This window comes from Cricetulus griseus, chromosome 6 (genome assembly GCF_003668045.3).
Source record: "Cricetulus griseus strain 17A/GY chromosome 6, alternate assembly CriGri-PICRH-1.0, whole genome shotgun sequence".
Classification (NCBI taxonomy): Eukaryota; Metazoa; Chordata; class Mammalia; order Rodentia; family Cricetidae; genus Cricetulus; species Cricetulus griseus.
The window spans coordinates 100,472,789-100,486,359 of record NC_048599.1 but is presented as its reverse complement, the minus strand read 5'-3'; the positions used below and the strand labels follow the sequence as shown (position 1 = coordinate 100,486,359).

The 13,571-nt window shown below is 39.4% G+C and overlaps 1 pseudogene; it reads left to right on the top strand.

The window, feature by feature from the left end:
* The first annotated feature begins 10,090 nt into the window (after nt 1-10,090).
* LOC100759686 lies at nt 10,091-10,778 on the top strand (annotated as a pseudogene).
* The last annotated feature ends 2,793 nt before the right edge of the window (nt 10,779-13,571 follow it).

Genomic DNA, 13,571 nt, shown 5'->3' with positions numbered 1-13,571 from the left:
CAAGTAAAAAAGACAGATCTGAATAAGTTCACCAGGATTACTGTAAATATATGAAATCCAAAGTAGAACTGAGGCAAATGCTGTAACTTTCTATCTGACAAGAACCAAATAACCATACTTCTTTTTATCTTCGAGATCCTAATGTGATTACACTTTCTCTCTTCCCTTTCCCTCCTCCAAGCCCTTCCATATACCCTTCCCTGCTCCCCTCCAAATTCACAGCATCTTTTTGACTAATTATTATTTCATGCATATATGTATGTACATACATATCCCTAACATACATAACCTGCTCTGTCTATGTAATGTTACTTGTATGTGTGTTTTCAGGGATGACCATTTGGCACTAGGCAGCCAGCTAGTGAGCCCTTCCCTGGAGAAGACCCATCCCTCCTGCTCTCAGCTTTCCTCAGTTGCCTTCAGTTCTTTGTATAGGGTTGAGACTTCATGGGGTTTCTTTCCCCCAATGCATTTTGACAATAACCATAATTCTTTATAACCATACACAATGGTAATTTATGTTCCTAAAGAGGGCCCCTCAGATTATGGGCCTCTGGAGGCTCAGGCCTATAATCCCAGCACTTGGGAGGCTGAGGCAAGAGGAGGATTGCAGAAAATTGGAGGTCAACCTTGGGTTGCAGAATACAGAGTGAGACCCTGTCTCCGAAGGAAGGAAGGAATAATAACAATTTTTATTGTTATTGTTATTATTCCTTAACAAAAGGGAAAGAAATGAGGAAGAAGGGAGGGAGAGGGAAAACTTCTGAATCATAGAGCAGGACAGTTATATTTGATTATTCTTAATATTAAAGTCATCTTGTCATGTTCTATTATTTTGACATGTTTGAAACTAAAAGTTCCGTATATGTAGGCATTTTTGCCACTCCAAGTATTAAATTAATAATACATCGTCCTCAAATTCTTAAATACTTTTCATTGTGTTGAACATGGAAACAAGAGTACATGTGAAGGGAGCAGGATTGATAAGGACAAATGTTTGTTTTGTTTGTCCACATTCTCAAGTGTACCAATACTAACACTGACTTAAAGGATAAGCAATTTTGTCATTTTTTTCAGGTTTTCTTAATAAAAACTTTGTATAGAATTTAACATTTAGACATCTTTTCAAAAGATCATGATTCCATAAACTTAATACCTTAAATAATTTCAGATTATTAAAGTGCAGTTACTTAGATGTTTTACACAAGGAAAACTTCGCTGTTGTAAATGTAGGCTGTTTTGCTGAGATATCAAATATACACTGCATTCCTAGATTGCCGTGTGGCAAGCAAATGATACACTTTTTTGTTCTCAATGCAACTTTACTAATTTCTTCAAAGCTAATTCCCTCTATTTTTACATCCATTTCAATAAATGTCACATTGTACATGGCTTGAATATATATATATATAGGTTTTTCAAGACAGAGTTTCCCTGTAGGTTTTGGAGACTGTCCTGGAACTCTGAAGACCAGGCTGGCCTCAAGCTCACAGAGATCCACCTGCCTCTGCCTCTGGAGTGCTGGGACTAAAGGCACGCATCACCACTGCCCAGCTTGAATGCCCATATTAAGACTTTTTAACTGTGATTCTAATTTGCCCAAAACAGTAGAGGCTCCCACTGATAATTTTAAGAGCATATATGTGTGCTTTGTTTGGATTTTTTTAAGTATTTCAGATCTATTGGTGTAGCTCAATGACAGAAAATCTGCCTAGTGTATGCAAGGCCCTGATGTGATTCCTTGAATTGAATAACTTAAAATAAAAACAAAAATTTTCCTGCATATGAAATTTTTCCATCATTAACTATTTTTATATTTGTATTCACCAGCATAAAAATGTTTTTGTTTTGACAGACAGAAACGAAAGGAATCAAGGAAATGCACAATTAAGCCAGAAAGGTACTGTGACATCCAGTGTTCAGCCAACAGAAGCTGTGACAAGAGAGCCATTAACACACATTCGTTTGTGTTATGATGACATATGGAAGGCTTCCAAAATTAACACAGTATTTTGCTGCCTACTGGCTTGTATCACAGACTTAATACATTTTGGATTTTGTTTTGTTTTTTTTCTTTGGAAGACAGGGGGAGAGGATGTTTCTAATGGCTTATGTGTTTTGATAGTACTTTGGGGTCTTTATGAAGCATTAAATATATTAAATGGATAATTTTGGATAAGAAAATCATGAGAAATCAGCACCACCACCCATCTCCTTTGCTGTTGACTACTCTATAGTAACCCCTTGTTCACTGATGAAGCTTCTCTTTTCTCATTTCTTGGGCAGTCTGGACTTTTTTTTATTTAGAGAATACTTTACTAGTTTTTGTAATCAAACCCATGTAGATAAGACCTTACATATTTAATACAGTGCATTACTCCTGTATAAATGGAAAAAAATTAAGTTCAACATTTCTAGACCAATATGGCTGTTAATTTCTGTACTATGCCAACTCAACACGGTAAAATGGGATACTCTTTTCCAAAGTTGACAGCACACTAAAGTTTCCAAAAATTCAAATTAATAGCCAATAATAGCAATATGTTATGCATCCAATAGCAGCAACAGCTTTAGTCACCTGATGCAAGCAACCAGTCTGCACTTTTGAAGAAGACACTTAAAGTCTAGTCTGTAGAGATGGATAAATGGCTCAGCAGTTAAGAGAATTTGCTGCTCTCGAGGAGGACCCAATTCCCAGCACCCACATATCAGCTCACAACCATGTATAACTCCAATTCCTTGGGCTCTGATGCCTCTTCTGACCTCCTTGTGGTACACATATGTATTCTCAGAGGGTCATGGACTCACCTACTGAACTGTCAGGAAGCCCACAATTACATAACTTCTTCTGCAAACTGCTTTGGTCATAGCATCTCTTCACCGCAATAGAAAAGTAACTAAGATAGGTCACAGAATTTCTGTATGGATAACAAACAAGTTTTTTTTTAATTTTTTATTTAATTTTTACAAATTATAATTTCACATGCCAATCCCTTCTCCCTCTCCCCTCCCCCCAAACCCCCACCATCCCCTTCCCCCCTCCACTCCCCATAGAGGGTAGAGCCCTCCACGGGGGCTCCCCAAATTCCACAACATCATCCTGGGCCAGGCCTAGGCCCTCCCCCATGTGTCCCAGATGAGAGCACCCCTTCACGTGGGATGGGCTCTCAAAGTCCCTTTTTTTTTCATTCATTTATTTAGCTCATAAATAAAGTCATGCACAATTATGATACACAATACAGTATGTTCACGATGGCATGGCTAAATTAAACCAATTAACATGTTATATCACACATATTCATCATTTTTGTTTTGAGAACACTTAAAGTATACTATCTCACATCTTTTAAAATATAGCATATCGTTATCAACCATATTTATCATGCTCTCAGTAGACCTCAAGACATCACAGAGTCCATGCCTCTTGTCCAACTGCAGTTTTATGTCCTTAAACCAATCGTTTCCCCATTGTTAAAAACCCTAATAGCCACAATTCTGCTCTCTGTTCCCATAAGTTTATCATTTCTAGGTTACACATAAAATTGAAATTGTGTGACATTTGTCTTCTAGTGTGTCACTTATTTATTTATTTATTTATTTATTTATTTGGCAAGCATATAACTTTACTACTTACTGAAGATGAAATCAAATTTGCATGCAGAGGTGAGCACTCTCTGAAACACCTTGGATTCATCACATATTTGAGTTTCAATTAGCATATATATATCTATATATATATAAAGCAATAATGGCAATATGTTATACATCAATAGCAGCAACAGCTTTTCCAGGTTCTGCAGTCATTTTAACAAAATTGTAGAGACATCCAGCACACTCCATTTAAAAATCAAAAAACAAAAAGCAAACAAACAAACAAACAACAACAAAAAAGTAAAAAACAAAATCCCAGAAAACAGCGCAGTTCTGTTACTCTTGTGGTACTTGGCACCATTTTTTTTTTTTTTAATTAGCTTCTCAGTCATCATCTGGGAGGAAACCCTTCTGAGCAACATCATTAAAAACAGCTCTGATAAAGCATGGTCACTACTATGTATCATAAAGCAGGTCCACATATGAGTGAGTACATATCATGTTTGTCTTTTTTGTGATTAGGTTACCTCGCTCAGAATGGTTTCTTCGAGTTCCATCCATTTTCCTGCAAATTTCAAGATTCCATTGTTTTTTTTCTGCTGAGTAGTACTCCATTGTGTAAATGTACCACAATTTCTCTATCCATTCTTTGGTTGAGGGGCATCTAGGCTGCTTTCAGTTTCTGGCTATTACAAATAATGCTGCTATGAACATGGTTGAACATATGTCCTTGTTATATGAATGTGCTTCTTTTGGGTATATGCCTAGGAGTGGAATTGCTGGATCTTGTGGTAGACTCATTCCCATTTTCTTGAGGAGTCGCCATACTGATTTCCAGAGTGGCTGTATAAGTTGGCACTCCCACCAGCAGTGGAGGAGTGTTCCTCTTTCTCTGCATCCTCTCCAGCATAAACTGTCATTGGTATTTTTGATTTTAGCCATTCTGACAGGAGTAAGATGGTATCTCAGAGTTGTTTTGATTTGCATTTCTCTGATGACTAAGGATGTTGAACACTTTCTCATGTGTCTTTCAGCCATTTTAGATTCCTCTATTGAGAATTGTCTATTTAGTTCTGTACCCCACTTTTTAATTGGATTGTTTGGTGTTTGGGGGACTAGCTTCTTGAGTTCTTTGTATATTTTGGAGATCAGCCCTCTGTCAGATGTGGGGTTGGTGGTTATCTTTTCCCAGTCCATGGGCTGCCGTTTTGTCTTGCTGACTGTCTCCTTTGCCTTACAGAAGCTTCTCAGTTTCAGGAGGGCCCATGTATCAATTGTTGACCTCAGTGTCTGTGCTACTAGTGTAATGTTCAGGAAGCGGTCTCCTGTACCAATTAATTCAAGGGTATTTCCCACTTTGTCTTCTAAGAGGTTCAGTGTGGCTGGATTTATGTTGAGATCTTTGATCCATTTTGACTTAAGTTTTGTACAAGGCGATAATCTTGGGTCTAACTGCAGTCTTCTACATGTCTGCAACCAGTTATGCCAGCACCATTTGTTGAAGATGTTCTCTTTGTTCCATTGTATAAATTTGGATTGTTTGTCAAAAATCAGGTGTTCATAGGTGTGTGGGATAATATCAGGGTTTTCAATTCGAGTCCATTGGTCTACCTGTCTATTTTTGTGCCAATACCAAGCTGTTTTCAGAACTATAGAGAGCTTGAAGTCAGGGATGGTGATGCCTCCAGAAGTTCCTTTATTGCATAGGGATGTTTTGGCTATCCTGGGTCTTTTGTTTCTCTATATAAAGTTGAGAATTGTTCTTTCAAGGTCTGTGAAGAATTGGGTTGGGATTTTGATGGGGATTGCATTGAATCTGTAGATTGCTTTTGGCAAGATTGCCATTTTTACTATGTTGATCCTACCTATCCAAGAGCAAGGGCGATCTTTCCATTTTCTGGTATCTTCTTTAATTTCTTTCTTTAGAGACTCAAAATTCTTATGGTACAGGTCTTTCATATTTTTGGTTAGTGTTACCCCAAGGTACTTTATGTTGTTTGTGGCAATTGTAAAGGGTGATGTTTCTCTGATTTCTTTCTCTGCCAATGTGTCATCGGTGTATAGTAGGGCTACAGATTTTTTTGAGTTAATCTTGCATCCTGCCACTTTGCTGAAGGTGTTTATCAGCTGTAGGAGTTCCCTGGTAGAGTTTTTTGGGTCATTAATGTAGACTATCATATTGTCTGCAAATAGTGAGAGTTTGACTTCTTCCTTTCTGATTTGTATTCCCTTGATCTCCTTTTGTTGTCTTATTGCTCTAGCTAGGACTTCAAGGACAATATTGAGGAGGTATGGAGAGAGTGGACAGCCTTGTCTTGTCTCCGATTTTAGAGGAATTGCATTGAGTTTCTCTCCATTTACTTTGATGTTGGCTGTTGGCTGTTGGCTTGTGGCACATTGTTTTTATTATGTTGAGGTATGTTCCTGTTATCCCTGATTTCTCCAAGACCTTGATCATGAAGGGGTGTTGGATTTTGACAAAGGCTTTTTCGGCATCTAGTGAGATGATCATGTGGTTTTTCTTCTCAGTCTGTTTATATGGTGGATTACATTGATAGATTTTCATATGTTGAACCATCCTTGCATCCCTGGGATGAAGCCTACTTGATCATGGTGGATGATTTCTCTGATATGATCTTGTATTCGATTTGGGATGATTTTGCTGAGAATTTTTGCATCAATGTTCATGAGAGATATTGATCTGTAGTTCTCTTTCTTAGTTGTGTCCTTGTGTGGCTTGGGTATCAAGGTTATTGTTGTCTCGTAAAAAGAGTTTGGCAATGTCCCCTCTGCTTCTATTTTGTGGAACAATTTGAGGAGTATTGGAATTAGCATTTCTTTGAATTTCTGGTAGAATTCTGCAGTGAATCCACCTGGCCCCAGGCTTTTTTTAGTTAGGAGACTTTTGATGACTGCTTCTATTTCCTTAGAGGTTATAGGTCTGTTTAAGCTGCTTATTTGTTCTTGATTCAATTTTGGTAAGTGATAACTGTCCAGAAAGTTGTCCATTTTTTAAATTTTCCAATTTTGTGGAATACAAGTTTTCAAAGTATGACCTGAAGATTCTCTGGATTTCTTCAGTGTCCATTGTTATGTTATGTTTCATTTCTGATTTTGTTAATTTGCATGATCTCTCTCTGCCTTTTGGTTAATTTGGATAATGGTTTGTCTATTTTGTTGATTTTCTCAAAGAGCCAACTCTTTGTTATATTGATTCTTTGAATTGTTTTCTTTGTTTCGACTTTATTGATTTCTGCCTCAGTTTGATTATTTGCCCTCAGTTTGATTATTTCCCGGCGTCTGCTCCTCAGGGTGAATTTGCTTCCATTTTTTCTAGAGCTTTCAGCTGTGATGTCAAATCTCTGGTGTGGGTATTCTCTAGTTTCTTCATGTGAGCACTTAGAGCTATGAACTTTCCTCTTAGTACTGCTTTCAAAGCGTTCCATAAGTTTGGGTATGTTGTGTCAACATTTTCATTGAATTCTAAGAAGTCTTTAATTTCTTTCTTATTTCTTCCTTGACCCGGGAATGTTACAAATGCATGTTGTTCAATTTCCATGAGTTAGTAGGTTTTTTGCACTTTGATTTGTTTTTTATTTCTATCTTTAAAGCATGGTGGTCTGATAAGACACAGGGGATTATTCCAATTTTTTTGTACCTGTTGAGGTTTGCTATGTTCCCAAGAATATGGTCGATTTTTGAGAAGTTTCCATGTGATGCTGAAAAGAAGGTATATTCTTTTGTGTTTGGATAGAAAGTTCTATAAATGTCTGTTAATCCCAATTGGGTCATAACTTCTGTTAGTTCCTTTGTCTCTTTGTTAAGTTTCTGTCTGGTGGTCCTGTCCAGTGGTGAGAGTGGGGTGTTGAAGTCTCCCATTATAACTGTGTGAGCCTTATTTGTGATTTCAGTTTTAATAATGTTTCTTTTACAAATGTTGGTGCCTTTGTATTTGGGGCATAGATGTTTAGAATTGAGACTTCTTCCTGATGGATTTTTCCTGTGATGAATATGAAATGACCTTCTTCATTTCTTTTGATTGATTTTAGTTTGAAGTTAATCTTAACCCCACCTCGTTTCTTGGGTCCATTTGAATGGAGTATCTTATCCCAACCCTTTACTCTGAGGTAATGTCTGTCTTTGAATTTGAGGTGTGTTTCTTGTGTGCAGCAGAAGGGTGGATTCTGTCTTCGTATCCAATCTGTTAGCCTGTGTCTTTTTATAGGCGAGTTAAGACCATTAATATTGAGGGAAATTAAGTTCCATTCAGTGTTTATTCTTGTTTGTTTTTGGTTTGTTGTTGGTACTGGTATTTATTGTATATGGATTTAGCCTGCCTTTTATTTTGTATTCTTGTAGAGTGGGATTATCTATTGCCTATGTTTATGCGAGTGGAGTTAATTTCCTTAGGTTGGAGTTTTCCTTCCAGTACTTTCTGTAGGGCTGGATTAGTGGTTACATATTGTTTAAATCTGGTTTTGTCGTGGAATATCTTGTTTTCTCCATTTATAGTGATTGAAAGCTTTGCTGGGTATAGTAGTCTGGGCTGGCATCCATGTTCTCTCAGAGTTGGTAGAATATCTATCCAGGTCCTTCTAGCTTTCAGAGTTTCCATGGAGAAGTCTGGTATAATTCTGATAGGTTTGCCTTTATATGTTACTTGGCCTTTTTCCCTTGCTGCTCTTAATATTTTTTCTTTATTCTGTACGTTTGGTGTTTTAATTATTATGTGACGAGGGGACTTTCTTTTGTGGTCCACTCTATTTGGCATTCTGTAGGCTTCTTGTACTTTCATTGGCATGTCTTTCTTTAGGTTGGGAAAGTTTTCTTCTATGATTTTGTTGAATATGTTTTCTGCACCTTTGAGTTGGGTTTCTTCACCTTCTTCTATACCTATTATCCTTAGGTTTGGTCTTTTCACGGTGTCCCAAATTTCCTGAATATTTTGTGTTATGGTTTTGTTAGACTTCAGATTTTCTTTGCTTGACGAGTTTATTTCCTCTAGTCTATCTTCAGCATCTGACATTCTGTCTTCCATCCCTTGTATTCTATTGGTTATGCTTGCATCTGTGGTTTCTCATTATTTACTAAGCTTTTCCACTTCCAGCATTCCCTCAGTTTGTGTTGTCTTTATTGTCTCTAATTCAGTTTTCAGGCCCTGAACTGTTTCCTTCAGCTGTTTAATTGTATTTTCTTGGCTTTCCTTGATTTCTTGCATCTTTTGGTTTGTCTTTTCTTTCATTTCTCTGAAGGATTTTCTGATTTCCTCTCTTAGATTCTCTATCATTTCCATGAAGTTGTTTGTAAGGTTGCTGTCTTCTGCTTCTTCTGTGTTCGGATGTTCATGTCTTGCTGGTGTAGAGTCCCTAGGCTCTGGTGGTATCATATTGGTTTTCCTGTTGTTGGATGTGTTCTTATATTGTCGTCTTCCCATCTCTTGTTCCAATTGGTACAGTTGGTATCACTTCCTTTCCTGGTGTGTATGGGTCCAGTGTTCTCTTCAGGTGTGTGCAATTGACTTTGATACTCTGATGGGTTCAAGTTGTGTGCAGGCAGGTCTGAGGCACTCGCTCTCCAGGTGGGTGAGAGCAGCACTGGCTCAGAGATGTCAGCAGACTCTGGGTTACTTGGACCTCAGGGTTTGAGTCGTCCTGTCAAAGATTCCTGGGGAGGATTTGCCAGAGCAGGCAGGCAGAAGTTGGGCCCAAGTTAGGGGCCGAATCAGCTCACCTCTGGACTCTCCGCACTCTGTGGGGGCCGGAATGGCCCAGCGATCTCAGCAGAGACAGGATCCCAGGGTCCTCAGGGACCAATTCTTTCCTGGGGCGGGATTAATAGATGTTTTAATAACTGTCAGTGTAATTAATGCCACCAAACTGAAACCTAAAAGTGGCTAAAATAGCAAAGTGTATGTAAAGCATGTTTTGTCACACAATGAAAGAAATACAAGAAGAAATTGGCATGTTATACCACATATTTTTAAAAAGAAAAAGAAATCTTAGCCAGGCAGTGGTGGCCCACACCTTTAATCCCAGCACAGGCAGAGGCAGAGGCAGGCAGATCTCTATGAGTTCAAGCCCAGCCTGGTCTACAAGAGCTAGTTCCAGGAAAGCCTCCAAAGTCACAGAGAAACCCTGTCTTGAAAAAACCAAAAAGAAAGAAAGAAAGAAAGAAAGAAAGAAAGAAAGAAAGAAAGCAGAAAAGAAAGAAAGCAGAAAAGAAAGAAAGAAAGAAAGAAAGAAAGAAAGAAAGAAAGAAAGAAGAAATCTCAATACCCTGAGGCCAGCATGCTGGAAAGGCCACATGTTAATGCCATGTCTGGCAGACAGTCTTGACAGGGTCTTCCCTTATCTCTCTCCCCATACTATCCAGACATCTGAGAAGCTGTATTCGATTCTCCAAAGCAGCCCAGACTCTATGTGAAGGTCCTAAGAAGACTTGCATGGTGTCACTTAGACTGTGGATTCAGCAAAGCAAGCTCTGCTTGCCCCTCAAAATCATGAGATATCATAAAGTACTTCCTGGTTTGGAGATAATCTGCCACACTGCAATAGACAACCTTGTTCTTCTACTGACCATCAATCAGTTGGCCTGGTAACTCCTGAATGCCTGGAGAATGGTATGGGTTAAGAGGCTTCACTGTCCTTGGGGAATGGGTAGGGGTGTGTTGGGGGGGGGGGTTGGTAGGGAGCATGGGAGGCTAGGAGGGAAAGGGAATGGTGGTGATATGTAAAATGATTGTAAATTATTAAATTTTAAAAAGTAGATTAAAAAAAGAGTGTTTGCCTCTAACTCTGGACCCCCGTGCCATACCATCCTAGAAGAGCTTCAGGCAGTGCTGTAGCTTCTAACAAAGAGTGAAAGATGTCTGGCTCATCATAGAGCAGCACCCCACTAAGATCCCAGTGATAATAGAGCGATACAATGGTGAGAAGCAACTGCCTGTCCCGGACAAAACCAAGTTCTTTGTACGGGATCGTGTGAACATGAGTGAGCTCATCTAGATAATTAGAAGGCGTTTACAGCTTAATGCCAATCAAGCTTTCTTTCTCCTGATGAACCGGCACTTCATGGTGAGCATGTCCACGCCCATCTCTGAAGTGTACGAGAGTGAGAAGGATGAAGATGACTTTCTGTACATGGTATATGCCTTCCAGGAGACATTCGGAACAGCACTGGCTGTGTAAGACTAGAACAATGCCTAATGTTTGTTAAGCCCTTATCAAGGAAAAAAAGGATGTTACCAGCAGGCGCTGGTCAACTTACCATTCACATATCAGAACACAGGCGTCCACCTAGGGTGTTAGGAACTGTTTGTCAGCAAGAAACTGAGTTCCGTGCAAGTGCATTCAGCTTGGAAACTCTTATGCTCAAACTTAAGAAGTTTAAAAATAAAATACTTTGCATCCTAAGTTGCCAATTAAACAGACTAACTTATTTTGACATTTTTCTCCTCAGTAGGGATTTAAAATGGAACAGCAGCATCGGGGTACAGGTTTTTCCTGGGATCTGCTTCCTTCTCTAAAAGGGCTTCCACTCAGTAGAGAAGACTGCCTAAGCAGTTCCTCTGCCCAGGTTGTCTAGCAGAGGCCCCCAGAGGGCTCTAGCTTTGCCCAAAGCAGGTTAGATGTGTAGAATATGGCTTTAAGTAGCCTGGTCCTGATCCCCAGCTGCAGCACCATGTTTACCCTCAACAGTGCAGGGATGCTTACTTGCTGCTGTCTAGATGCTACCAGATACTCATCACTGCTCAGAAGCCAGTTCCAGCCTTGAACAAGGGATTGCTTGATCCAGCATCTAAGGAGGCTGCAGAGCAAAGTGTTTTTCTCCTGGTTTGAATTCTGTCTGGCCCATACCTGTTTCATGGAAGGTAGCAAACAGGTGTGCGGTGCTGGCATTAGGATGCAGCTGTCAAATGTAGACTCAAGTCTGAAAGTTCAAATGTACTCCATCCACATTTAGCTTATAGCTATAGATAATTTGTTACTGTATAACTGTCTTTGTAAGGGTAGTTTTATCAGACAGCTGTTGAGATTCTCCCACTCCATGTCAGTACATTAGATGTCAGCTGTGAAGACGACAGCAGCAGGAGACGCATGCTCTTGACAGATATCCATGGCCAGTTCCAACTAAAGCAAACCACTGCTTCCTGCTACCTGCATGTGGTCTACTGTGACACTCAGACCATCTTTGGTGATTCATTCATGTTTGGGTTGGGTTTTTTTTTTTAATGAAACTGGGATTTCTTTTTCTTTCTTTTTTTTAAAGATTATATTTATTTATTATATATACAATATTCTGCTTCCATGAATATCTGCACACCAGAAGAGGACACCAGATCTCATAATGGATGGCTGTGAGCCACCATGTGGTTGCTGGGAATTAAACTCAGGACCTCTGGAAGAGCAGCCAGTGCTCTTAACCTCTGAGCCATCTCTCCAGCCTCTCACTCATGTTTGTGATCTGAGAATCTCAGTGAGAACTGCCTGCTATCATGGAGGGAAGCCAGCATAGCTGCATCATACCCTAGCTCCTAACAGGCACCCCTCCCTCTCCCTGCATGCAACTTTCAATGTGATTTTATTTACATCATTATATCTGACTACCCTGTCTTGTGTTGGTTGTGTACGTCATTATGTCCCTGGTTTTTATAACTACAGTACGATCAATAAGGGTTCCTGTAATACTGCTTTAAAAACGTTGCTTCTAAGCAGCCTCCATTTATAGAACACCTGTACAATTCAATGCACTAAGTGAATAAAGGCACAATTTAACCTTTCCTGAAAAAAAAAAGGAGTGTTCACCCAAACCAGACAGTGGTGGCGCATGCCTTTAAACCCAGCACTTGAGGGAGAAGCAGCTGATCTCTGTGAGTTCGGAGCCAGCCCCGTCTACCAAGTGAGTTCCAGGACAGCCAGTGCTGTTACACAGAGAAACCTTGTCTCAAAAAAAATAGTGCTCAGTCAAAATTTTGGTGGTTCAGAGAAATATTTGGATAATATACAGCATTAATCTCCCTCACCTACACAGTTGCAAGTTAGTACTCTTGACACATGAAGGCCAATCAATCAGATATCAGTAGTTGAAAAATGGCAGTGTCTCTATTCAAGACTAAATTACTTTCATTAAGTCCAAAGGGAGAATGAAATATCATAAAAGATAAAATTACTCTCTTTACCAAAATGGCAAACAAGGACATGGTTCTGATTTCACATAGACACAAAAAATACTCTTGAGTGATATTTTACATGCAAAATGACAGCAGTTCTCAAGTATTTTATCCTAACTTTGGAAAATGAGGAGGCTTCCAATTTTAGGATAGGTCTGATCCCATTGTTTGGTTCTACACACCATGCATAGCAGGACATATATGTGCTCTCTGTAAGTCAGCTCCATCCTCCACAGAAAGGGAATAAAGCAATTTTTCTACTTTGCACACTGGAATCTCAGACATAATCACCCAGGCTGTATTCCAGACCAATTACATCAGAATCATTGTGGGTAGAACACGGGCCTTAGGCTTTCACAATATTTTCCCAGTAGTAGGGGGTGGGTCCACATGGTAGAACACAGGCTAAGTATGTGTGGAACCTTGGCTTTGGTCCCAGTACCAGAAGAAAGAACTGCCCCAACGCTACCAAATGAGAGTGTGATAAGAGCTTGGGAAAGCAAAAGAAAGCAAGGAAATGTGAGATTATGAAGTGAATGCTTAGAGATCAGAGGCTTAAATAAAGGAATAGATTAAAATCTAAAGAAATGGCTTTAAAACCTAAAGAGTGCTGGGGAAATGACTCCGTGTGTAAACTGCTTGCTGCTCATGCTTTCTGACATTCCAAACTCCACAGACTTCACTTGGATGATATCTTAGTTAGGGTTTCTATTGCTGTGCTGAAATACTATGACCAGAGGAACTTGGTGAGGAAAGAGTTTGTTTGTCTCATACTTCCACAGTGTAGTCCATCATTGAAGGAAGCCGAGAC